The sequence below is a fragment of the Hyperolius riggenbachi genome, chromosome 5 (genome assembly GCF_040937935.1).
Source record: "Hyperolius riggenbachi isolate aHypRig1 chromosome 5, aHypRig1.pri, whole genome shotgun sequence".
Classification (NCBI taxonomy): Eukaryota; Metazoa; Chordata; class Amphibia; order Anura; family Hyperoliidae; genus Hyperolius; species Hyperolius riggenbachi.
The window spans coordinates 424417394-424443461 of record NC_090650.1 but is presented as its reverse complement, the minus strand read 5'-3'; the positions used below and the strand labels follow the sequence as shown (position 1 = coordinate 424443461).

The 26068-nt window shown below is 47.1% G+C and overlaps 1 protein-coding gene across 1 annotated transcript in view; it reads left to right on the top strand.

The window, feature by feature from the left end:
* The first annotated feature begins 20983 nt into the window (after window positions 1-20983).
* Window positions 20984-26068, top strand: part of ST3GAL1 (ST3 beta-galactoside alpha-2,3-sialyltransferase 1) — a 189132-nt gene continuing 184047 nt past the window's right edge. Inside the window, exon 1 of the mRNA XM_068234957.1 lies at window positions 20984-21130. The gene's annotated coding sequence lies outside the window, so the exon portion shown is untranslated. The remainder of the gene's footprint in view (window positions 21131-26068) is intronic.

The window sequence follows — 26068 nt, the reverse complement described above, 5'->3', positions numbered from 1 at the left end:
ATCTCCACTCGCACTGACATTTGTGAGTCCCTTTCTTGTTCTGAGGAAAATGCTGATTCTGCACCCTGTACTCTGGATGAGTTAATATGGCCTTGTTTAGAGTCTCCTGCAGTGTCCCTAGAGGCTCGTCTAGGTATTGCTACTATACTCAGCTGTTTTTCTGCAGTTCTGGAGTTGCAAGCTAGTTTGACTGCTATGCAGAATTCTGGATGCAGTGAGATTAAAGTTAGGGAGTCAGTGTGTGTTCCAGTAAATATTCCTGTACATTCCGCTCATAATGATGATATTATTGTCACAGAGATTTCTAGGTTTGAGTCCAAGCCTTCTTTTGAAAGTCCAGTGCTTGAGACCATTGCTCGTGATGATTCTCTGCCCGGTTCTGGTTTTGGTCTTGTCGTAACAGACTCTGAGGTTGGCAGTTCCTCGACGTGTCCTGAGGTTCCCCTTGGTCTAGTGTACCCTGATGTGTTCTGTGACCCAGAAAGCCCAAGTGTGTCTCGGTTGCCAGCCTGCTCAGATGCTTCCTCGGTGGAAACCTGTTCTGATGTTGCCTGCCTGCCTGCATGCTCAGAGGTGGTCCCTGAAGGCCCTGGTCTTGATGCTTGTCCTGGTAATTCTGAATCCGGAATTGTCATTGGTTCCATAGGGGTTCTTGATAGTTCTCCGTGTGAGCCTGGTGATCGTTCTGCCCTCCTGGGATCTCTGCGGAGCTTCAAAGTGTTCTGGGAGATCCTGGGAGAAATATTTCCTGGTACCTTGGATGAGATCAGCAGTGGGTGCTTTGTGGAAAGGGACACTTCGAATGGGTATTGTGGCAGGTTTGGTATTTTTGGACGGTCCTTGGAAGGTGGTGGGCATGGCTCGGTGGGTGTCGATGGCTTCTTCTCTGACATTCACAGTCCTGATGGGTGTTACACTGAGACTTGTGGTACTGATGGGCATGTTTCGGTGGCTTCTCCTTCCGATGAGGTCGGTTTCGGGTGGGCTGACTCTGGAATTGGGCCTTGTCGGGCTGTCCTGACCTTCATGAGTCTTCAGTTAGAATCTTTTGCAAATATCAGGTTAGAGGCTCGTCTGGAATCCGACCCTAGAGTGGGGGGGGGGGTACTGTGAGGATCCGCTCGGCTTTTTGACCACTGTTCAGGTCTGCATTCTGCAGGTCTCTGGAAGAGAGACCTTTTGTCAGTTTTGCAGCTTGCTGCTGAGGAATTTGCATATGTTTGTCATGCAGATTGCCTAGCCACATCCTTTGTAGGCTTGCTCTATAAATACCATGTGATATCACAGACCTGGGCTGGTCATAATGGTTAGTCCTGTGAAACACTCCTGGAGTTTCAGCCTTGCTTATTGTTTGAAGATTAGCTTAGAGTAATTCCTGGGACTGCACTAGGCAGGTTCCCTAGTGCAGTTAGGATTGCATATCTGTTTTGTTTGTCTGTTGCGATTGTCCTGTCCCAGCGGTGGTCGACAGGAAGTCGTTCTGATCTTTGTTCTTGGAGTATAGCTGGAGCAGCGGTTGCTACCAGCTATCTCATCTGATCTGTCTTGCCTGGATCGCACTCGCCTTGCGCTAGTGCTGTGGATCCGTCTGATCTCCATCTCTCTTGCTGTACTTGGATCGCACTTGCTCTGGCGGAAAGAGCAGTGGATCCAGCTCGTTCTGTTTCTATTCTTGGATCGCACTCGCTCTGGCGGAAAGAGCAGTGGATCGTATCTCTCACTTATTCCTGTTTTCGTGTATCTGTCTTGTCTGCTACGAACGCTTGCTGGAGGCTCGGTGAGGTAACCGTTAAGCAAGCGCTCGCGTCCTCTGTTTCATCTTTGTCTGTCGGTGGTTAGTTAGGTGTGCTTGTCTCTGTTGTGCTTATCACACGGAGACCGCGCAGAAAATGCGTTCGCTGTTGCGAATGAGTGCGGTGTTAGCATTTAGTTAGCGTTTGTTATTTTCCTTATCTTCTCATTGTATGATTTGCTGTGCCTTTGCTACTCTCGTGCTCTGCCTTGCTGTAGCCTTGTGTCACCTCTGGCAATCGCCTCGCTCGCGATTGCGTTCCTACCTCATATCTGCTGTTGTGTGTGCACCGTCGCGGGTTGGCGACTAGATTGGGGCACATACATACATTCTGTCCCTGTGCTCATTCTCTTTCACTCTCTTTAGTTATTTTGGTTGAAAAAAGACATACGTCCACCGAGTTCAACCAGAGAACAAAGTACAACTCCAGCCTGCTCCCTCACATATCCCTGTTGACCCAGAGGAAGGCGAAAAAACCCTTACAAGGCATGGTCCAATTAGCCCCAAAAGGGAAAAATCTTGATACTGGCTTGTTTGAACCTCCATTTGCCTCATGGGACATTGGGGCCTTGATGGAGGAATTTGATTTTGATTGGAAAGCCTTTTGCGATTTTTACATCGCAAAAAGCGAAGATGTCTTGAATGATTGTCTCGATTCTATGTACCTTTTGATTGATTCCGATGAATGTGACGAGGGTGATGTGGATCTGGTGATTTATGTATGGCAGACGATTTTGGATGAGTTGCACACACACCAATCAATTGATTCCAATAAAGAGACATCGTTGTCGGTTGATTGTTCCTGCCTTTCTGGGATAAAGCATGTGAGTCTTGACATTGTGCGATCTGAAATGAATGGGTGTACCACTGTGGTTGATTCCTGTGCGAATCCTGAAAGATTCTCTCCTGACTGTGTGCAGTTTGAATCTATGCAATCCAATGCCTGTTTCTCGGATGTTCCTGCAGATTGTGATCAGCATGAATGTGCCAGTTTTCTCAAGGATGTGTGGGACCCCTTGTCATTTAGAGACAGATCTTTAAGATCTTCCATCTGTGATCCTGCTATGGGGAAAATTCCTAAATTATGCAGCATCAAAAGTAAAATTAATATGTCTAATAAAGTTTTTCCTGATGTTGTCGCTATTTCTACTGCAAATGCGTCTTTGGCTCACCCTGTTCACACCTGTAAGGGCCCGTTGCCTGGTGACAATTGCTCCAGTGTTTCTGTCCTGAACGCCTTACAGTCTGCCCCGCAGATCGCGGAGGATTGCGCTATGGAAGCATCAGTTTCACAACCTAAAGCGATTTTTGATTCGCAAGTTTTGCGTACTGACTCCTCGGATTTGACATTGTTAGCCGAATCTAAGAGTGAGACAGCGCTTCGGTTTTGCGAATCTGATGCTGAAGCTTCTTTGCTTTGCCCAGAGAAGCTTTCTCTGAATCTGCCCTGTACCATGAATGAAAACATGATCTCCACTCGCACTGACATTTGTGAGTCCCTTTCTTGTTCTGAGGAAAATGCTGATTCTGCACCCTGTACTCTGGATGAGTTAATATGGCCTTGTTTAGAGTCTCCTGCAGTGTCCCTAGAGGCTCGTCTAGGTATTGCTACTATACTCAGCTGTTTTTCTGCAGTTCTGGAGTTGCAAGCTAGTTTGACTGCTATGCAGAATTCTGGATGCAGTGAGAAAAAAGTTAGGGAGTCAGTGTGTGTTCCAGTAAATATTCCTGTACATTCCGCTCATAATGATGATATTATTGTCACAGAGATTTCTAGGTTTGAGTCCAAGCCTTCTTTTGAAAGTCCAGTGCTTGAGACCATTGCTCGTGATGATTCTCTGCCCGGTTCTGGTTTTGGTCTTGTCGTAACAGACTCTGAGGTTGGCAGTTCCTCGACGTGTCCTGAGGTTCCCCTTGGTCTAGTGTACCCTGATGTGTTCTGTGACCCAGAAAGCCCAAGTGTGTCTCGGTTGCCAGCCTGCTCAGATGCTTCCTCGGTGGAAACCTGTTCTGATGTTGCCTGCCTGCCTGCATGCCCAGAGGTGGTCCCTGAAGGCCCTGGTCTTGATGCTTGTCCTGGTAATTCTGAATCCGGAATTGTCATTGGTTCCATAGGGGTTCTTGATAGTTCTCCGTGTGAGCCTGGTGATCGTTCTGCCCTCCTGGGATCTCTGCGGAGCTTCAAAGTGTTCTGGGAGATCCTGGGAGAAATATTTCCTGGTACCTTGGATGAGATCAGCAGTGGGTGCTTTGTGGAAAGGGACACTTCGAATGGGTATTGTGGCAGGTTTGGTATTTTTGGACGGTCCTTGGAAGGTGGTGGGCATGGCTCGGTGGGTGTCGATGGCTTCTTCTCTGACATTCACAGTCCTGATGGGTGTTACACTGAGACTTGTGGTACTGATGGGCATGTTTCGGTGGCTTCTCCTTCCGATGAGGTCGGTTTCGGGTGGGCTGACTCTGGAATTGGGCCTTGTCGGGCTGTCCTGACCTTCATGAGTCTTCAGTTAGAATCTTTTGCAAATATCAGGTTAGAGGCTCGTCTGGAATCCGACCCTAGAGTGGGGGGGGGGGGGTACTGTGAGGATCCGCTCGGCTTTTTGACCACTGTTCAGGTCTGCATTCTGCAGGTCTCTGGAAGAGAGACCTTTTGTCAGTTTTGCAGCTTGCTGCTGAGGAATTTGCATATGTTTGTCATGCAGATTGCCTAGCCACATCCTTTGTAGGCTTGCTCTATAAATACCATGTGATATCACAGACCTGGGCTGGTCATAAGTGTTAGTCCTGTGAAACACTCCTGGAGTTTCAGCCTTGCTTATTGTTTGAAGATTAGCTTAGAGTAATTCCTGGGACTGCACTAGGCAGGTTCCCTAGTGCAGTTAGGATTGCATATCTGTTTTGTTTGTCTGTTGCGATTGTCCTGTCCCAGCGGTGGTCGACAGGAAGTCGTTCTGATCTTTGTTCTTGGAGTATAGCTGGAGCAGCGGTTGCTACCAGCTATCTCATCTGATCTGTCTTGCCTGGATCGCACTCGCCTTGCGCTAGTGCTGTGGATCCGTCTGATCTCCATCTCTCTTGCTGTACTTGGATCGCACTTGCTCTGGCGGAAAGAGCAGTGGATCCAGCTCGTTCTGTTTCTATTCTTGGATCGCACTCGCTCTGGCGGAAAGAGCAGTGGATCGTATCTCTCACTTATTCCTGTTTTCGTGTATCTGTCTTGTCTGCTACGAACGCTTGCTGGAGGCTCGGTGAGGTAACCGTTAAGCAAGCGCTCGCGTCCTCTGTTTCATCTTTGTCTGTCGGTGGTTAGTTAGGTGTGCTTGTCTCTGTTGTGCTTATCACGCGGAGACCGCGCAGAAAATGCGTTCGCTGTTGCGAATGAGTGCGGTGTTAGCATTTAGTTAGCGTTTGTTATTTTCCTTATCTTCTCATTGTATGATTTGCTGTGCCTTTGCTACTCTCGTGCTCTGCCTTGCTGTAGCCTTGTGTCACCTCTGGCAATCGCCTCGCTCGCGATTGCGTTCCTACCTCATATCTGCTGTTGTGTGTGCACCGTCGCGGGTTGGCGACTAGATTGGGGCACATACATACATTCTGTCCCTGTGCTCATTCTCTTTCACTCTCTTTAGTTATTTTGGTTGAAAAAAGACATACGTCCACCGAGTTCAACCAGAGAACAAAGTACAACTCCAGCCTGCTCCCTCACATATCCCTGTTGACCCAGAGGAAGGCGAAAAAACCCTTACAAGGCATGGTCCAATTAGCCCCAAAAGGGAAAAATCTTGATACTGGCTTGTTTGAACCTCCATTTGCCTCATGGGACATTGGGGCCTTGATGGAGGAATTTGATTTTGATTGGAAAGCCTTTTGCGATTTTTACATCGCAAAAAGCGAAGATGTCTTGAATGATTGTCTCGATTCTATGTACCTTTTGATTGATTCCGATGAATGTGACGAGGGTGATGTGGATCTGGTGATTTATGTATGGCAGACGATTTTGGATGAGTTGCACACACACCAATCAATTGATTCCAATAAAGAGACATCGTTGTCGGTTGATTGTTCCTGCCTTTCTGGGATAAAGCATGTGAGTCTTGACATTGTGCGATCTGAAATGAATGGGTGTACCACTGTGGTTGATTCCTGTGCGAATCCTGAAAGATTCTCTCCTGACTGTGTGCAGTTTGAATCTATGCAATCCAATGCCTGTTTCTCGGATGTTCCTGCAGATTGTGATCAGCATGAATGTGCCAGTTTTCTTAAGGATGTGTGGGACCCCTTGTCATTTAGAGACAGATCTTTAAGATCTTCCATCTGTGATCCTGCTATGGGGAAAATTCCTAAATTATGCAGCATCAAAAGTAAAATTAATATGTCTAATAAAGTTTTTCCTGATGTTGTCGCTATTTCTACTGCAAATGCGTCTTTGGCTCACCCTGTTCACACCTGTAAGGGCCCGTTGCCTGGTGACAATTGCTCCAGTGTTTCTGTCCTGAACGCCTTACAGTCTGCCCCGCAGATCGCGGAGGATTGCGCTATGGAAGCATCAGTTTCACAACCTAAAGCGATTTTTGATTCGCAAGTTTTGCGTACTGACTCCTCGGATTTGACATTGTTAGCCGAATCTAAGAGTGAGACAGCGCTTCGGTTTTGCGAATCTGATGCTGAAGCTTCTTTGCTTTGCCCAGAGAAGCTTTCTCTGAATCTGCCCTGTACCATGAATGAAAACATGATCTCCACTCGCACTGACATTTGTGAGTCCCTTTCTTGTTCTGAGGAAAATGCTGATTCTGCACCCTGTACTCTGGATGAGTTAATATGGCCTTGTTTAGAGTCTCCTGCAGTGTCCCTAGAGGCTCGTCTAGGTATTGCTACTATACTCAGCTGTTTTTCTGCAGTTCTGGAGTTGCAAGCTAGTTTGACTGCTATGCAGAATTCTGGATGCAGTGAGATTAAAGTTAGGGAGTCAGTGTGTGTTCCAGTAAATATTCCTGTACATTCCGCTCATAATGATGATATTATTGTCACAGAGATTTCTAGGTTTGAGTCCAAGCCTTCTTTTGAAAGTCCAGTGCTTGAGACCATTGCTCGTGATGATTCTCTGCCCGGTTCTGGTTTTGGTCTTGTCGTAACAGACTCTGAGGTTGGCAGTTCCTCGACGTGTCCTGAGGTTCCCCTTGGTCTAGTGTACCCTGATGTGTTCTGTGACCCAGAAAGCCCAAGTGTGTCTCGGTTGCCAGCCTGCTCAGATGCTTCCTCGGTGGAAACCTGTTCTGATGTTGCCTGCCTGCCTGCATGCCCAGAGGTGGTCCCTGAAGGCCCTGGTCTTGATGCTTGTCCTGGTAATTCTGAATCCGGAATTGTCATTGGTTCCATAGGGGTTCTTGATAGTTCTCCGTGTGAGCCTGGTGATCGTTCTGCCCTCCTGGGATCTCTGCGGAGCTTCAAAGTGTTCTGGGAGATCCTGGGAGAAATATTTCCTGGTACCTTGGATGAGATCAGCAGTGGGTGCTTTGTGGAAAGGGACACTTCGAATGGGTATTGTGGCAGGTTTGGTATTTTTGGACGGTCCTTGGAAGGTGGTGGGCATGGCTCGGTGGGTGTCGATGGCTTCTTCTCTGACATTCACAGTCCTGATGGGTGTTACACTGAGACTTGTGGTACTGATGGGCATGTTTCGGTGGCTTCTCCTTCCGATGAGGTCGGTTTCGGGTGGGCTGACTCTGGAATTGGGCCTTGTCGGGCTGTCCTGACCTTCATGAGTCTTCAGTTAGAATCTTTTGCAAATATCAGGTTAGAGGCTCGTCTGGAATCCGACCCTAGAGTGGGGGGGGGGGTACTGTGAGGATCCGCTCGGCTTTTTGACCACTGTTCAGGTCTGCATTCTGCAGGTCTCTGGAAGAGAGACCTTTTGTCAGTTTTGCAGCTTGCTGCTGAGGAATTTGCATATGTTTGTCATGCAGATTGCCTAGCCACATCCTTTGTAGGCTTGCTCTATAAATACCATGTGATATCACAGACCTGGGCTGGTCATAAGTGTTAGTCCTGTGAAACACTCCTGGAGTTTCAGCCTTGCTTATTGTTTGAAGATTAGCTTAGAGTAATTCCTGGGACTGCACTAGGCAGGTTCCCTAGTGCAGTTAGGATTGCATATCTGTTTTGTTTGTCTGTTGCGATTGTCCTGTCCCAGCGGTGGTCGACAGGAAGTCGTTCTGATCTTTGTTCTTGGAGTACAGCTGGAGCAGCGGTTGCTACCAGCTATCTCATCTGATCTGTCTTGCCTGGATCGCACTCGCCTTGCGCTAGTGCTGTGGATCCGTCTGATCTCCATCTCTCTTGCTGTACTTGGATCGCACTTGCTCTGGCGGAAAGAGCAGTGGATCCAGCTCGTTCTGTTTCTATTCTTGGATCGCACTCGCTCTGGCGGAAAGAGCAGTGGATCGTATCTCTCACTTATTCCTGTTTTCGTGTATCTGTCTTGTCTGCTACGAACGCTTGCTGGAGGCTCGGTGAGGTAACCGTTAAGCAAGCGCTCGCGTCCTCTGTTTCATCTTTGTCTGTCGGTGGTTAGTTAGGTGTGCTTGTCTCTGTTGTGCTTATCACGCGGAGACCGCGCAGAAAATGCGTTCGCTGTTGCGAATGAGTGCGGTGTTAGCGTTTAGTTAGCGTTTGTTATTTTCCTTATCTTCTCATTGTATGATTTGCTGTGCCTTTGCTACTCTCGTGCTCTGCCTTGCTGTAGCCTTGTGTCACCTCTGGCAATCGCCTCGCTCGCGATTGCGTTCCTACCTCATATCTGCTGTTGTGTGTGCACCGTCGCGGGTTGGCGACTAGATTGGGGCACATACATACATTCTGTCCCTGTGCTCATTCTCTTTCACTCTCTTTAGTTATTTTGGTTGAAAAAAGACATACGTCCACCGAGTTCAACCAGAGAACAAAGTACAACTCCAGCCTGCTCCCTCACATATCCCTGTTGACCCAGAGGAAGGCGAAAAAACCCTTACAAGGCATGGTCCAATTAGCCCCAAAAGGGAAAAATCTTGATACTGGCTTGTTTGAACCTCCATTTGCCTCATGGGACATTGGGGCCTTGATGGAGGAATTTGATTTTGATTGGAAAGCCTTTTGCGATTTTTACATCGCAAAAAGCGAAGATGTCTTGAATGATTGTCTCGATTCTATGTACCTTTTGATTGATTCCGATGAATGTGACGAGGGTGATGTGGATCTGGTGATTTATGTATGGCAGACGATTTTGGATGAGTTGCACACACACCAATCAATTGATTCCAATAAAGAGACATCGTTGTCGGTTGATTGTTCCTGCCTTTCTGGGATAAAGCATGTGAGTCTTAAAATTGTGCGATCTGAAATGAATGGGTGTACCACTGTGGTTGATTCCTGTGCGAATCCTGAAAGATTCTCTCCTGACTGTGTGCAGTTTGAATCTATGCAATCCAATGCCTGTTTCTCGGATGTTCCTGCAGATTGTGATCAGCATGAATGTGCCTGTTTTCTCAAGGATGTGTGGGACCCCTTGTCATTTAGAGACAGATCTTTAAGATCTTCCATCTGTGATCCTGCTATGGGGAAAATTCCTAAATTATGCAGCATCAAAAGTAAAATTAATATGTCTAATAAAGTTTTTCCTGATGTTGTCGCTATTTCTACTGCAAATGCGTCTTTGGCTCACCCTGTTCACACCTGTAAGGGCCCGTTGCCTGGTGACAATTGCTCCAGTGTTTCTGTCCTGAACGCCTTACAGTCTGCCCCGCAGATCGCGGAGGATTGCTCTATGGAAGCATCAGTTTCACAACCTAAAGCGATTTTTGATTCGCAAGTTTTGCGTACTGACTCCTCGGATTTGACATTGTTAGCCGAATCTAAGAGTGAGACAGCGCTTCGGTTTTGCGAATCTGATGCTGAAGCTTCTTTGCTTTGCCCAGAGAAGCTTTCTCTGAATCTGCCCTGTACCATGAATGAAAACATGATCTCCACTCGCACTGACATTTGTGAGTCCCTTTCTTGTTCTGAGGAAAATGCTGATTCTGCACCCTGTACTCTGGATGAGTTAATATGGCCTTGTTTAGAGTCTCCTGCAGTGTCCCTAGAGGCTCGTCTAGGTATTGCTACTATACTCAGCTGTTTTTCTGCAGTTCTGGAGTTGCAAGCTAGTTTGACTGCTACGCAGAATTCTGGATGCAGTGAGATTAAAGTTAGGGAGTCAGTGTGTGTTCCAGTAAATATTCCTGTACATTCCGCTCATAATGATGATATTATTGTCACAGAGATTTCTAGGTTTGAGTCCAAGCCTTCTTTTGAAAGTCCAGTGCTTGAGACCATTGCTCGTGATGATTCTCTGCCCGGTTCTGGTTTTGGTCTTGTCGTAACAGACTCTGAGGTTGGCAGTTCCTCGACGTGTCCTGAGGTTCCCCTTGGTCTAGTGTACCCTGATGTGTTCTGTGACCCAGAAAGCCCAAGTGTGTCTCGGTTGCCAGCCTGCTCAGATGCTTCCTCGGTGGAAACCTGTTCTGATGTTGCCTGCCTGCCTGCATGCCCAGAGGTGGTCCCTGAAGGCCCTGGTCTTGATGCTTGTCCTGGTAATTCTGAATCCGGAATTGTCATTGGTTCCATAGGGGTTCTTGATAGTTCTCCGTGTGAGCCTGGTGATCGTTCTGCCCTCCTGGGATCTCTGCGGAGCTTCAAAGTGTTCTGGGAGATCCTGGGAGAAATATTTCCTGGTACCTTGGATGAGATCAGCAGTGGGTGCTTTGTGGAAAGGGACACTTCGAATGGGTATTGTGGCAGGTTTGGTATTTTTGGACGGTCCTTGGAAGGTGGTGGGCATGGCTCGGTGGGTGTCGATGGCTTCTTCTCTGACATTCACAGTCCTGATGGGTGTTACACTGAGACTTGTGGTACTGATGGGCATGTTTCGGTGGCTTCTCCTTTCGATGAGGTCGGTTTCGGGTGGGCTGACTCTGGAATTGGGCCTTGTCGGGCTGTCCTGACCTTCATGAGTCTTCAGTTAGAATCTTTTGCAAATATCAGGTTAGAGGCTCGTCTGGAATCCGACCCTAGAGGGGGGGGGGGGTACTGTGAGGATCCGCTCGGCTTTTTGACCACTGTTCAGGTCTGCATTCTGCAGGTCTCTGGAAGAGAGACCTTTTGTCAGTTTTGCAGCTTGCTGCTGAGGAATTTGCATATGTTTGTCATGCAGATTGCCTAGCCACATCCTTTGTAGGCTTGCTCTATAAATACCATGTGATATCACAGACCTGGGCTGGTCATAAGTGTTAGTCCTGTGAAACACTCCTGGAGTTTCAGCCTTGCTTATTGTTTGAAGATTAGCCTAGAGTAATTCCTGGGACTGCACTAGGCAGGTTCCCTAGTGCAGTTAGGATTGCATATCTGTTTTGTTTGTCTGTTGCGATTGTCCTGTCCCAGCGGTGGTCGACAGGAAGTCGTTCTGATCTTTGTTCTTGGAGTATAGCTGGAGCAGCGGTTGCTACCAGCTATCTCATCTGATCTGTCTTGCCTGGATCGCACTCGCCTTGCGCTAGTGCTGTGGATCCGTCTGATCTCCATCTCTCTTGCTGTACTTGGATCGCACTTGCTCTGGCGGAAAGAGCAGTGGATCCAGCTCGTTCTGTTTCTATTCTTGGATCGCACTCGCTCTGGCGGAAAGAGCAGTGGATCGTATCTCTCACTTATTCCTGTTTTCGTGTATCTGTCTTGTCTGCTACGAACGCTTGCTGGAGGCTCGGTGAGGTAACCGTTAAGCAAGCGCTCGCGTCCTCTGTTTCATCTTTGTCTGTCGGTGGTTAGTTAGGTGTGCTTGTCTCTGTTGTGCTTATCACGCGGAGACCACGCAGAAAATGCGTTCGCTGTTGCGAATGAGTGCGGTGTTAGCGTTTAGTTAGCGTTTGTTATTTTCCTTATCTTCTCATTGTATGATTTGCTGTGCCTTTGCTACTCTCGTGCTCTGCCTTGCTGTAGCCTTGTGTCACCTCTGGCAATCGACCTCTCTCGCGATTGCGTTCCTACTTCATATCTGCTGTTGTGTGTGCACCGTCGCGGGTTGGCGACTAGATTGGGGCACATACATACATTCTGTCCCTGTGCTCATTCTCTTTCGCAATCGCTTCTCTTGCGATTGCGTTCTCACTTGGCTTCCTCTGTTGTGTGTCCGCCGTCGCAGGTTGGCGGCTAGATTGGTGGACATACATACATTCCTCTTCTGTGCTCATTCGGTCTTGTGTCGCTGTTAGCAACCGCCATCTCTGGCGATTGCCTTCTCACTTTATCTTCCTGGTTGTGTGTCCACCGTCGCAGGGTGGCGACTAGATTGGTGCACACACATACCCTCTGTCTCTTTGCTCTCTCTCTTTCAGGGCTATTTTGCCCTGCGTTTCTTCCCTTCGTGCAATTCCTGTCTGGCGTCTGTGGCAGGGCAGAGGAGCTGTTCCTCTGCACTCCACAGCTCCACCTGCCGACAGGAATTTCCCTCTACAGGTGCATTGCACCTTTTGCTGGGTTCTCTCAAATTATACGCTTGTGGAGGATTTCCGCAGTGTCAGCGCACGTCTTGTGCGCTGATCACGGAGAAAATTCCACAATCGTTACATACACATACCAAAGGAGCGGCGCCAGAGATGGATCAAGATGTAATGGGGCCCCATGCAAGGCAGTAGATTTAGCGCATCCTTGTGGTCCTTTAGGTAAGCTGAAGTGTAGAGAGGTCGGAAAAGTTGACAGGTGGGCCCCTTGACACCCACTAGGCCCCAGGCACCTGCCTAGGCTGCCTGGTGGACGATCCTGCTCTGAACGGCGCATGCTCTATCCCACTCAGTCCATGCTCTCTCATGGCTGTACAGCAGCCAAGGCTGGGAGTGTTATTTGACACAAACGGTACTTCTGAAGTGTGCATGCCTAGAACTCTGCCGTTGTACAGAACTGGGCAAGAGCGGGGACACTAGCGGTGACCGTAATCAACAAAATAAGATTTCGCTAAGTTTCGCGTACATTTTCACAATTACACTTATACGTAATCACGATTTGCAAATTCAATTGATTTTGTGTAGTCATTTGTAAATTCGCATAAAATTTCGCGAAATTTTGTGTAATTTCTTGCCGATTTTAGCAGTGGATGGCAATGCTCCCATACATGCTCTTGACACCACAATTGCTGCATATGTTAAGGAGAATCGTGGTTACTAGTCAAAAACAGAATTTTGCAAGAAGACCTTGTAGTTTTTGAGAAACTCGATTTTAAAAATGCAAGTAAAAAAATGGTTTTTAAACTTAGAAAAATGACAGTTTAAAAACTTCTTTTCTTTGCATTTTTAAAATCGAGTTTCTCAAAAACTACAAGGTTACATAGTTATTTTGGTTGAAAAAAGACATACGTCCACCGAGTTCAACCAGAGAACAAAGTACAACTCCAGCCTGCTCCCTCACATATCCCTGTTGATCCAGAGGAAGGCGAAAAACCCTTACAAGGCATGGTCCAATTGGTCCCAAAAGGGAAAAATTCCTTCCCGACTCCAGATGGCAATCAGATAAAATCCCTGGATCAACATCATTAGGCATAACCTAGTAATTGTAGCCATGGATGTCTTTCAACGCAAGGAAAGCATCTAAGCCCCCTTTAAATGCAGGTATAGAGTTTGCCATAACGACTTCCTGTGGCAATGCATTCCACATCTTAATCACTATTACTGTAAAGAACCCTTTCCTAAATAAATGGCTAAAACGTTTTTCCTCCATGCGCAGATCATGTCCTCTAGTCCTTTGAGAAGGCCTAGGGACAAAAAGCTCATCCGCCAAGCTATTATATTGCCCTCTGATGTATTTATACATGTTAATTAGATCCCCTCTAAGGCGTCTTTTCTCTAGACTAAATAAACCCAGTTTATCTAACCTTTCCTGGTAAGTGAGACCTTCCATCCTACGTATCAATTTTGTAGCTCGTCTCTGCACCTGCTCTAAAACTGCAATATCTTTGGTCTAAGGTCTTTTTGAAAAATTATTTTTGAGACTTATACCCACTATTCTGCTGAACATATGTCACAATTTTAGTAGCAATAACCTATATGGTGGCTTTGCTATTAACCTCTAAATTCGGCACACAATTATGAAAAATTTTGTGAGGGTTACGCGAAACATTACGCAAAATTTTGAAATAGTACTATTATATACGAAATTAATTATGATTTTCTCAGAAATTTCACATTATGATTACGATGCGTAATTGAGAATTTTGATGCAAAATTTTGCCCCATCACTGGCGGACACACATGGAGCGTGGAGTGGGGCAGAGCATCCGCTATCCCACTCTGCACTCCCCGTCTGCCCTCCTGGCTGTAGAGCAGTGAAGGTCGGGAGTGTGCTTTAAACCCCATACACACGCTCACAAAGCGGTATTTTGTATCTAGTGATTAACAAGCGATTTGAAAAAGTTGCATGACAAAATGTGCATGTAGACGTGCGCACGACAAAACGAGTAACAAGATAAGAAATGCAAAGTGGCTGATAAGAAGAAGTTGGATCGTTCCGCAGTTAGGTTTGATTTTGGAAACGACAAGAAGATTTGTGTGCAAGATAACGATGTGTATAGAAATCTTGTGCAACTGTCCAGCCACTAAAATTGTTAAAAAAGATTTATAGATGACTACCTTGTAGCTAGCGATATGCAGATTAGACGTCTTTTTTCAAGTCGCTCGTTAAGTCGTGCTCTGTGTATTATAGTCGTGTGCGCGTCAAGACCTATTTTTCTGCACCTCAAAGTCGTTCAATTTCGCCTAATCATTTGTTCTGAGATACTTTGGTTGATGGTGAGTATGGTGCTTTAGTGTAAATAGCCCTAAAATGTTATATTTGAATTATTAATTTATATAGTACCAACATCTTCCACAGTGCTGTACTTAGTACAAAAACAAATAGTGAGGAGCACAGATACACAAGAAGTTCAGAACTGTATAATCAGGACATCCAGCAATACAAATACAGAGGTTGTTTGATGTGTTTGAATCACCAATACTGGTGTATTGTTCACATGATAAATTACATCAGAGTAAGAAACCCTAGGAGGAAGTCCCTGCCCTTGCGAGCTCCCAATCTAGAGGGTGGTTGGAGACATTATGGGAGGAGACACAGGGGTTAGCGGATGAGGCAGTAAACTTCCAATCTGCCTATAGCAAATGATAGGCTTGTCTGAACAGGTGTGTTTTGAGAGTATGTTTGAAGGTTTCCAGTGTCAGAGCATGATGGACAGGCTGTGGGAGAGAGTTCCAAAGGACAGGTGATGCTCGTGAGAAGTCCTGGATGCACTGGGGCCCACGGCTTCTTAGCTATGCCACTGGATCTTATATATCTTTAAAGAGACACTTAAAGAAGAAAAACCTGCCCTGGGGGGTACTCACCTCGGGAGGGGGAAGCCTCTGGATCCTAATGAGGCTTCCCCCATCCTTCTCTGTCCCACGGCGGTCTTGCTGCAGCCCTCCGAACACCAGCTCGACAGATCCGACAGCCTGTTCAATATTTACCTTTCCAGGCTCCAGCGGGGACGCTGTTGCGGCTCTTCTAACGGACATAGGCAGAAATAGCCGATATCCGTCGGGTCCGCTCTACTGCGCAGGCGCAGGAGACTTGCGCCTGCGCAGTAGAGCAGCCCGATGGCGATCAGCTATTTTCCCCTATCTCCGTGGGAAGGAGCGGAAACTGCACCTGCGCAGGAGCCAAAAGGTAAATATATACATCGCCGCCACTCCGGGAGGATTTTCGCTGCCGATGAGGACGGGGGAAGCCGATGAGGACGGGGGAAGTCTCAATAGGATCCAGAGACTTCCCTCACCCGAGGTGAGTACCCCCTAGGGGAGGTTTTTTGTTACAGATTTTCTTTAACACAATTTAGGGACAATTTTGGGAGGGGATTAATTAATTGCTCTATAGGGATGCTAATTCGGATTTTGCGGAATTAAAACTTCCACATTTCCGATCGGAATACGGAACTCAAAAATCAAATTTCGGCGGAAATACCACATTACCCCAACTCAGTAATTTTAGATCAATCACAGAACTTGGAAGCATTTGGATCAATCAGAATGCAGAGTCAACTCGGAAGTATTTGGCCAATCGGAGAATGCAAAAAATGACCAAATAGGTACTCCTCGGAAATCAAAAATTTGGAAATCAGATTTCAGTGGAAATACCGTATTGAAGCAACTCAGTAATTTCAGACCACTCGGAAGCACTGGACCATTTAGAGAATGCAGAGTCAACTTCAAAGTATTTGGCCAATCAGAGAATGCAAAACATGACCAAAAAAGGCTACTCCTCGGAAATCAGAAAGCGAAAATTGGAAATTTGTGGAATCATAAATCGGCATTTCCGACCATCCCTATTGGTCTACCATCATATTCTGGCATGTGGGAGGATGCCACAACCCCGGAGGAAGCCCACACAAACACAAGGAGAATTTATTGTGGTGTTCTGGGCAGAATTTTGACCCGAGACTCTGTTGGAATGTGAGACCAGACCACTGACTTTATCACCTGCTAGCTGTGGTTTAACTCCTGTATAGAAACTTTATAGACCCGACGCAGATGTAAGTGGAGCAGTCACATGGTTTACGTGGAATTCCCGGCAATCACGAACGCTCTTCTCTGAGCCGAGTGGGATTATATCATAACACAGTTGGGAATTTTAAGTAGGCCAGTTTATCCCCAGAGGATCGTGTTGTTATGTAGAATATGCCGGGTAAAAATATTGACGTGTTGTACCCAACATCCATCACTGTGAGCGCAATCTGTCTCTGCCCTCGTTCCTAGACTTCCATATCACAAAACGTGACCAAGTGACAATGTCGCAGAGCTTGGACACCTTGCGTGCCGGTGTGTTCCGGCTGTATTCTCAGATTAAAACGACACCGTAGTGGATCCAAATATATAAATGCACTACTATACCCCGAAAGACCAAGTGTTTACTAAAAATACTGCGTCCGTTTCTTACCCTGTAAGTTTTCCTCTTTCTAATCCAGCCAGGTGAAAACTGTGTTGAAGCTTGACCATAGCATGTCCAGCCTCTCTGCTAACTCCCGCTTCACCCCCTCCCTTTCTGATGAGCCATGCTGTCTGTTCTGTCTGCCTTGTTTGTCTCTGACTGGCTTCTAGACAGCAATGAACACACAGAGGAGCTGTCTTGTCTCAGCAGCAAAAAGCAGACAGCATGACTCATCAGAAGGGGGATGGGTGAAGAGGGAGTTGGAAGAGAGGCTGGACAGAGTCGTAGAGCCCAGCATATTATGGACAGTCATTTCAACAGTGTTCAGATGGCTGGATTAGGAAAAGGAAACTGTTACGTTGTGGGTTTGCATGTGCAGATAATACCGACTGACGAGTCTGAGCCAGTTACCAGGATTGATTGCAGCTGAACAGAAGCCCTCGGGTGGACGGTGAGGGACTCAGCGATGCTTATAGGGAAGGAAGCCCCGGGTAAGTATCAAATCTTTCTTTCTTGGGGTCTCAGGTACACGACAGGTGCAAGAAGTGGAGGGGGGAACAGTTTGGTAATGATTACTACTAGAGTTGGGCCGAACCTCCGATTTTAGGTTCGCGAACCAAATTCGCAAACTTCCGCGGAAGGTTCGGTTAAAGTTCGCGAACCGCAATAGACTTCAATGGGGATGCGAACTTTGAAAAAAAAAAAATTATGCTGGCCACAAAAGTGATGGAAAAGATGTTTCAAGGGGTCTAACACCTGGAGGGGGGCATGGCGGAGTGGGATACACGCCAAAAGTCCCCGGGAAAAATCTGGATTTGACGCAAAGCAGCGTTTTAAGGGCAGAAATCATATTGAATGCTAAATGACAGGCCTAAAGTGCTTTAAAACATCTTGCATGTGTATACATCAATCAGGGAGTGTAATTAAGGTACTGCTTCACACTGACACACCAAACTGTTCACTGAACAGAACAGGTATGCAGTGGCGGGTTCACTGAACAGAACAGGTATACAGTGGCGGGTTCACTGAACAGAACAGGTATGCAGTGCCGGGTTCACTGAACAGAACAGGTATGTAGTGTCGGGTTCACTGAACAGAACAGGTATGCAGTGGCGGGTTCACTGAACAGAACAGGTATACAGTGGCGGGTTCACTGAACAGAACAGGTATGCAGTGACGGGTTCACTGAACAGAACAGGTATACAGTGGCGGGTTCACTGAACAGAACAGGTATGCAGTGACGGGTTCACTGAACAGAACAGGTATACAGTAGCGGGTCCACTGAACAGAACAGGTATGCAGTGGCGGGTTCACTGAACAGTACAGGTATACAGTGGCGGGTTCACAGAACAGGTATGCAGTGGCAGGTTCACTGAACAGAACAGGTATGCAGTGGCGGGTTCACTGAACAGGTATACAGTGGCAGGTCCACTGAACAGAACAGGTATGCAGGGGCAGGTTCACTGAACACAAGAGGTATGCAGTGGTGGGTTCACAGAACAGGTATGCAGTGGTGGGTTCACAGAACAGGTATGCAGTGGTGGGTTCACAGAACAGGTATGCAGTGGTGGGTTCACAGTACAGGTATGCAGTGGCAGGTTCACTGAACAGGTATGCAGTGGTGGGTTCACTGAACATGTATGCAGTGGTGGGTTCACTGAACAGGTATGCAGTGGTGGGTTCACAGTACAGGTATGCAGTGGTGGGTTCACAGAACAGGTATGCAGTGTTGGGTTCACAGAACAGGTATGCAGTGGTGGGTTCACAGAACAGGTATGCAGTGGTGGGTTCACAGAACAGGTATGCAGTGGTGGGTTCACAGAACAGGTATGCAGTGGTGGGTTCACAGAACAGGTATGCAGTGGTGGGTTCACAGAACAGGTATGCAGTGGTGGGTTCACAGTACAGGTATGCAGTGGTGGGTTCACAGAACAGGTATGCAGTGTTGGGTTCACAGAACAGGTATGCAGTGGTGGGTTCACAGAACAGGTATGCAGTGGTGGGTTCACAGAACAGGTATGCAGTGGTGGGTTCACAGAACAGGTATGCAGTGGTGGGTTCACAGCACAGGTATGCAGTGGTGGGTTCACAGAACAGGTATGCAGCCAGGAACAAGCTAAGCCTAACTAATCTTTCCCTATGAGAGACAGTCTGCAGCAGCTCGCCCTACTCTCACTAATGCAGGCACACGAGTAACCGTAATCGCCGCCGCTGCCTGCCTTATATAAGGGGGGTGGGGCTCCAGGGGCTAGTGTAGCCTAATTGGCTACACTGGGCCTGCTGACTGTGATGTAGAGGGTCAAAGTTGACCCTCCATGTGCATTATGGGGCGAACCGAACTTCCGCAAAGGTTCGCCTGCGGGACGCGAACGCGAACCACGGAAGTTCGCATGGAACCGTTCGCAGGCGAACCGTTCGGCCCAACTCTAATTACTACTGTTTAAAGCAGCTATAGAAATGATTATAACCAGCACAGGACCAATAAAGAGCTAATACTGTGGTTGAGGGAGGGACCCTCTGGCTTAAGTCCCCCGGTGCGGTCTCAACATTTGCACCACCTATTGCTACTCCAACTGGGGAGTGGTGCTTAGTACTAAGCACTTGATGGGGTGGGTGTGGGGCTGGAGTTGAGTTAGGAGTGGACGTGTGTTAATGGGGGGTGGAGGGTGTAGGCACTTTCTTTGTGGCCAAACGCTGCCAAACTGTACACAATACCTCCCTTGGAGATTGGGTGGGGAGTTTCGTTTTAGGCATTTGACGGAGGGTCAAATGACCAATATTTTTTACCAGCGGCACCACCCGGCGCCCAACTCAAAAACAAACAGTCATTTAGAGGCTTGGCATGAAGTTTAGCACCAGTTTTACTAGATAGTAGATAAATAAATGCATGGCTTTAACCATTTCTGCCGTCCGGACGTGATGCTCACGTCCAGGCGGCTGCTCTGCTGCAGTGCTGCGCTTCGGCACGCTCCCGCGCGTGATCGCAGGCACGCCCCCGTGCTCCTGTGCTGTCCCCCGGTAGCCCTGGGATCAGTGAACGGGAACATGGTTTCCATCACCGATCCGTGTCCCCAGCAGAAAAAAATTTCCGCGTCCTCCTTGTGCTTCCGGTTAGCGAGAAGCACATGGAGAAAAAAAACTCAAGGTGGCCATCTTGTGGCCAAATAGTAAAACTACATCTACATATTTTTTACATTACAATTTACACATATAATAACATTAAAAATTAACTGTTTATTTTCCACACCAAAATATTATCCAAATAAAAATTTTAATGGAAAAAAAAAATTACAATAAAAAAAAAAAAGACATAAATAGTTACCTAAGGGTCTGAACTTTTTAAATATGCATTTGAAGGTGGTATACTACGAACATTTTTTAAATTATAAGCTTGTAAATAGTGATGGACGCTAAACGGAAAAAATGCCCCTTTATTTCCAAATAAAATATTGGCGCCATACATTGTGATAGGGACAAAATTTAAATGGTGTCATAACCGAGACAAACGGTCAAATAAAATACATAGGTTGTAATTATGGTAGCGTGGATTATTTTAAAGCTATAATGTACAAAACTGAGAAATAATGAATTTTTTCCATTTTTTTTTCTTATTAATCCTGTTAAAATGCATATATAAAAAATAATTATTAGCAAAATGTGCCACCCAAAGAAAGCCTAATTAGTGGTGGGAAAAAAAAAGATCTAGATCAATAAATTGTGATAAGTAGTGATAAAGTTATTAGCGAATGAATGGGAGGTGAAAATTGCTCTGATGCATAAGGTGAAAAATCCCCACGGGCTGAAATGGTTAATAAGCTGATATGTCTGCTTGATTTCCACAATAAATATATTTAAAAAAATAAATGACACGTAAATTATTTTCTCTAAACAGAATAGTAGTAGATCTAACCTAGAAAGAGTTAACTGAGGATGGAGGGAGGGACAGGAGGGGGGATCTGAAGAAGGGGCTGTTCACAGCAGAGGTGGTCTTGACTCGGGACTGTCACTGAAGTCGAGAGAAGCCAGGCAGGGGGGGGGGGGGGGGGGGGGGGGACTGTCCCTTTAACAAGTCCCTCCAGCACCCTTTGTGCTCCGGAGCACAGCGCTCCTCCCGCTGTACAGCCGAGCGTCCCACCCACCGCTATATACCGAGCCGTGGCGGAGAGCCGGGGAGAGACGGAGAGCTGCTCCGCGCCCAGCAGGCAGGAGACGCAGCGGACCCCCCTCCCCGGGATAAGCGGACCCCCCACCCTGGACTGTTTATTTTCCCCTCTCTGATCCACGTGTCTCCCCGGCTGGAGGGACCCCGGGCTGCAGGAGGAGGACTCCCCGGTAAGTTGTCTCCTCTTTGTTTGGTGGGATGATGGGGGTCTCCCCGGCTGCTGCTGTCAGACAAGGAGGAGCCCCGGACTGGGGGGATCAGACTGGAGGAGAGGACTGGGGGGCTGAGCTGGCATAGACAGGGCAGAACAAGAGTGAGGGCACTTCTGGCTGGGTATAGACTGGGTATGATGGAGCTACAGAGGTTCTTTCTGGTTGTATGGGTGGCATTATAGGGCAGCAGCCATCAGATAGTTCTGGCTGGGTATAGACTGGGCATGATGGAGCTACAGAGGTGTTTGCTGGTTATGTGATGGGGATTATAGGGCAGCAGACAGAACTAGCTGGGTATAGACTGAGTGGGCATTAAGGAACAACAGTTACTTGCTGGTTATATAGTGGGCAGTATAGGGCAGCAGATATTTTTTAGCGGGGTATAGACTGGGCATGATGGAGCAACAGTGGTGTTTGCTGGTGATGTGATGGGCATTATAGGGTAGCAGACAGAACTAGCTGGGTATAGATTGGGCATGATGTAGCAACAGAGGTGCTTGCTGGTGATGTGTGGTGGGCATTATAGGGTAGCAGACAGAACTAGCTGGGTATAGACTGGGCATTAAGGAACAACAGTTACTTGCTGGTTATATAGTGGGCAGTATAGGGCAGCAGGCATATTTAGCAGGGTATAGACTGGGCATGATGGAGCTATAGAGGTCCGTGCTGCTAGTTACGTTGGCATTATACGGCAACAGATACTTCTAGCTGGGTGTAGCCTGGGAATTACAGGACAGTAAAAGTCCTTCCTCATAAAGTAGGCATCGTAAGGCAGCAGGCAGGTCTGGCTGGTATAATCTGGGCATTAAAGAACAGCAGAAGTCTTTCCTTATTGTATTGCAGGCATCGTAGGGCAGCAGGCAGGTCTGGCTAGGTATAGCATTATAGGGCAGCAAAAGTCCTTCCTGATTATTTAGTAGGCATCACGACATTAGGCAGGTATGGCTCTGGGCATTGTAGTACAGCAGGCGTCGTAGGCATCAAGGCAGCAGGCAGGTATGGCTGGATATAGACTTGTTGGCATGGGGCCGTGGTTCATTGAGTCAGCAGCAGATCGACCTAGATTTTCGATCGATCGATAGATTTGATAGAATCGATTTCCGATCGATCAATGGCTGAAATCAACCAGTGTATGGGCCCTTTTTGTATTGAAGTCTAGGGACAATTTAGGGAGAAGCCAATTAACTTATCTGTATGTATTAGGGTGCGGGAGAAAACTGGAGTGCCCAGAGGAAACCCACACAGACACGCAGAGAATATACAAACTCCATGCAGATAGTGACCTGGCTGGTATTCTAACCAGGGACCCGAGGGCTGCAAGGCAAGAGCGCTAACTACTACGCCAATGTTTTAGGGCAGCATGTAGTTCTGGTTGTGTATAGAGCAGGTTCTGGGGGGTTGTCAGTATAGGACAACATGGTCTTCTGCTGGGTATACATTATAGGATGGCAGATGGTTTTGACTGTGTGGGTATTGGGCTGTGTGTAAATCTAGCAAGGTAAAGAATGGGAACTGTCCACCAGCAGACAGTATTGGTATGGTACTGAATAGACACAATAGGACAGTAGATAGCTATGGCTGAGTATAGAGTAGATTCTACAGGACACCTTAACCTGCGTTGACTACATTGTAAGCACGGTAGGATAGCAGGTAGGTTTGGCTATTTATGGACAAGCCTGGAGTAACTTCTGGTCAAGTATAAAGAAGACAGAAAAAAGTAAGCATTTTGAGAATGGAGTGGGTACTAGACTGGACGTTATAGGACAGCACGCAGGTCTGTTTGTAAATAGCGTAGGTTCTGGTCGGGTATAGACTGGGCCCTATCGGGCAGCAGGACATTCTGGTAGGGTAGATGGTGGAAAGCAGTTCTTTCTAGCTATAAAGTGTTATATAAGCACAGACGGTTCTGTTATGGACAGGTTAGTATTTGTCAGGGCATGGACTGGTTAGTCTTTGGCTGGGTATGGACAGGTTAGTCTTTGAGTGGTTATGGACAGGCATGTTTTAGCTGGTATGTAAAGGCTAACATGAAGATTTGGCAAGGTATTTACGGGGTACTATTGGACAGGATGTAATTTTGTTTGGGTATGGACAGGGTACACTATGTTGGCAGGTGGATTTGGCTGCATATGAACAGGGTAGTATTGCCAGGTATGGACAGGTTGGCGTATGACTTATCCATACCTAGCTAAAACTGCAGGTAGGTTTGGCTAAATGTGGACAGGATAGATTTGGATAGATTTAGCTGGATATAGTATTGCACAGCAGGTAATAATGTATTGCAACAGGTATATTTGGGTGGATATGGATAGGTTGGTGTACTACAACGGGTATATTTGGCTGGATATGGACAGGTTAGTGTAGTACAACAGATATATTTAGCTGAACATGGACAGGTTATTGTGATACAACAGGTAGATTTGGCTGGATATGGACAGGTTAGTGTGATACAATGGGTAGATTTGGCTGGATATGGACAGGTTGGTAATACAACAGGTATAGACAGGTTAGTGTGATACAATGGGTAGATTTGGCTGGATATGGACAGGTTGGTGTCATACAACAGGTAGATTTGGCTAGATATGGACAGGTTGGTAATACAACAGGTATAGACAGGTTAGTGTGATACAACAGGTAGATGTGGCTGGATATGGACAGGTTTGTATGAGACAGCTGGCAATCCTGTTTATTGGAAGCCACAGACCATCTGACTCAGGGCAGACAGTCTGCCTTGCCATAACAAAGTTCCTCACTATTCCTGCTTCCCGTAGACAAACTCTGGTGTTGAGCTCTCTCCGGCAGTTAGAAGCAGCTGGAACAGCTGGGTTGGGACACCTGGTTTCGTTTTGTTCTTGAGTTCTGGGAAGAACATCAAGTTTTTAACTGCTTCTAACTGGAGGCTTAGGACCAGTCTGTGATGAGTCCACTGAGGCATTGTGTGGGCATAGAGTAGTTGGGGACTGCAGTCTTAGGACCAGCCTGTGACGAGCCTACCGGAGGCATTGTTCGGACGTAGAGTAGTCGGGGACTGCAGTCTTAGGACCAGTTTGTGATGAGCCCATGCAGGCATTGTGTGGGCATAGAGTAGTCGGGGACTGCAGTCGTAGGACCAGTCTGTGATGAGCCCACAGAGGCATTGTGTGGGCATAGAGTAGTCGGGGACTGGAGACTTAGGATCACAGTCTGTGATGAGCCCACAGAGGCATTGTGTGGGCATAGAGTAGTCAGGGACTGGAGACTTAGGATCAGTCTGTGATGAGCCCACAGAGGCATTGTGTGGGCATAGAGTAGTCGGGGACTGCAGTCTTAGGACCAGTCTGTGATGAGCCCACAGAGGCATTGTGTGGGCATAGAGTAGTCGGGGACTGGAGACTTAGGATCAGTCTGTGATGAGCCCACAGAGGCATTGTGTGGGCATAGAGTAGTCGGGGACTGGAGGCTTAAGACCAGTCTGTGATGAGCCCACAGAGGCATTGTGTGGGCATAGAGTAGTCAGGGACTGGAGACTTAGGATCAGTCTGTGATGAGCCCACAGAGGCATTGTGTGGGCATAGAGTAGTCTGGGACTGGAGGCTTAGGACCAATCTGTGATGAGCCCACAGAGGCATTGTGTGGGCATAGAGTAGTCTGGGACTGGAGGCTTAGGACCAGACTGTGATGAGCCCACAGAGGCATTGTGTGGGCATAGAGTAGTCGGGGACTGCAGTCTTAGGACCTATCTGTGATGAGCCCACAGAGGCATTGTGTGGGCATAGAGTAGTCGGGGACTGGAGGCTTAGACCAGACTGTGATGAGCCCACAGAGGCATTCACAGAAGAGCAGATAACTTGTAACAGGACTTTCCAGATGTGGCAGTCTGGAAGGGTTTCGGACAGTTTTAATTTCTGAAAAGCCCTCCTTGTGGGAAGCTCATTTAATAATAATGTGTCATAACATAATAAAAGTGCGGGCGGTCTCCTACGATTGTTTGTAATTTGATTTTGTTTGTACGTTGAGTCCTGTGTTATACGTCATCAAACGGATAAATTATTTACTTTCAGGCAACACTGGATTTGGACATATAGTATAAACAACGATTTTTTTTTCTAGATGTTTTCAACGTGCTTTTAATGTTTTTAAACTACTTATATGGCTGGATAGTGTAATGGTTAAGGGCTCTGCCTCTGACACAGGAGAACTGGGTTTGAATCTTGGCTCTGCCTGTTCAGTAAGCTGCACCTATTCAGTAGGAGACCTTGGGCAAGTTTCCCTAACACTGCTCCTGCCTATAGAGTGTGTCCTAGTGGCTGCAGCTCTGGTGCTTTGAGTCCGCCAGGAGAAAAGCGCAGTATAAATGTTCTGTGTTTGTTGTTTTGTTGTTGTTTATTCAATATATAAAAAACAAAAATATATAAAAACAAAAACAGCAATGTATATTTTTGTACATGGAGAATACTTCTATCTGTATGTGTGAAACGTTGTACCGCGAGTCGTTTGTAAGTAGTGGACTGCCTGTACATGAGAACACATTTCAATGTAAGTATGAGACGTTTGTAACTTGAGTTTTCGTAAGTAGTGCCTGACCTACGTCTCTGACCCGGTCAGCGGATACACATTTGGCTGCCCACTCTGCTCCTCCAACAACCTCCTCCTAACCACACCATGCATCTCGCACTCCCATGCATGACTACAGGACTTTACTAGGGCTGCCCCCATCCTATGGAACTCTCTTCCACTGCCCATCAGGCTTGCCCCCTCCTTCAGCACCTTCAAACAAGCTCTCAAAACTCACCTCTTCAAGAGGCCTACCCTAACTCACCACTGCCCTAACTCTCTCTGCCGAGAACCTCTCGATGCACCCCCCTCCTTTCGTGTCACCCCCCTCTAGATTGTAAGCCTTTGTGCCCTCTCTCCTTG